Consider the following 1,437-nt stretch of genomic DNA (forward strand, 5'->3'; position numbering starts at 1 on the left):
GGCCCGCGGGGCTCCCCAGCCTCTGCCCACGGCCCCGACCTGCCCGACGGCCCCGGCAGCTCCTACCTCCGAGCGGCCCCGGGCGGCGCGGGCGGATGCCGCGGCTCCGCGCTGCCCCGGCTCCCGGCGGCGGTTCGGTCCCAGCGAGAAGCGGCACATCCAGGGGGACGCCGGCAGTCGGGACGGGACGGGACAGCACGGCACGGCACGGCACGGCACGGCGCCCCCCGCACTTCCCCGGCAGCGGCCGTCCTGCCCCGGCCCCGCTCCCGCTCCGCCCCGGGCGCTCAGAGAAAGTTGCCGGAGCCCCGCGGGGGCGGCGCGTCCCGGCAAAACTCGCGGAGCCGCCGGGCGGCGGGACCCGCTCCGCCAACTTGGGCGGCGGCGTCGGCGCCGAGCGCGCTCGGGACGGAGACCCCGACCGGGAGCGCCGCCGGCTCCAGCCACTCCGAAAACCCGGGCTGGATCCTGCACACGCGCGCACGAGGGGCACGCGCGCACGCGACGGCCCTGCACACGCGCGGGCCACGCACGCACCCCACACACGCGGGTCCGTGCACACGGAGAGTTGTGCACGCTTGCACCCGTGCACACGCGCAGGTCCGTGCACACACGCACCCTGCACACAGCTGTGCACACAGGAGTCTGTGCACACACGCAGGGCACACACACACTCACAAAGGACTTGTGTTCTGACAAATTTTTATGTACACAAGTGGGACGTGCATGCACATCTGTGCATACAGACAGAGGGCATGTGTGCATGCACACATGCACCTGTGCATGCATGTGCAGGGCACACACGTATACAGAGGGCATGCACACAGTCCTGCACACATGCATGTGTGTGCATGCATGCACAGAAGCATACACACGTATGCATTTCTGCATGTGCACACAAATGCTCATGCACACAGCACACATGCACACCTGAAGTGTGCACACAGTACCACCCTGTGACCACGCACAAGCAGAGTACACGCCTGTGCACGAAGCACACAGGCACGACCGCGGCACAGCACATGCAGGGTGCGCAGCCGCCCGCAGAAGCCCACCCCCCAGGCGTTGGCTCCCCCGCCGAGGGACGGGGTGCGGTGGACACCGGCCTCGGGACCTCCCTGCTTTGCCTGTCGCAGCAGCCAGGAAGGCCGAGAGGTGCGTGGGGCACCCCGAGGAGAGAGCAGGGAGGCGCAGGGCGGCACAGGCTCAGCATCCCGCGGCGGAGGCAGCACAGCGCAGGGGCTGCTGCACGGGGACTCGCCCGCCCGGGCAGGCGGCCCGGCCTCTCCCGCGAGAGCCCGACGGGCTGGGCGGGCTACTGCCCGCAGCGCCCCGCGCCGGTCTGCGGTTTGGGGGCCGCTGCCAGAAGGCGCGACGGGGACCGGCAGGAAACTCCGCGCGCTGTATGCGGTCTGCGGGGGCCGCGCTGCTCCGGCG

This window comes from Apteryx rowi, unplaced genomic scaffold (assembly GCF_003343035.1).
Source record: "Apteryx rowi isolate R43461 unplaced genomic scaffold, aptRow1 scaffold_475, whole genome shotgun sequence".
Taxonomy (NCBI): Eukaryota; Metazoa; Chordata; class Aves; order Apterygiformes; family Apterygidae; genus Apteryx; species Apteryx rowi.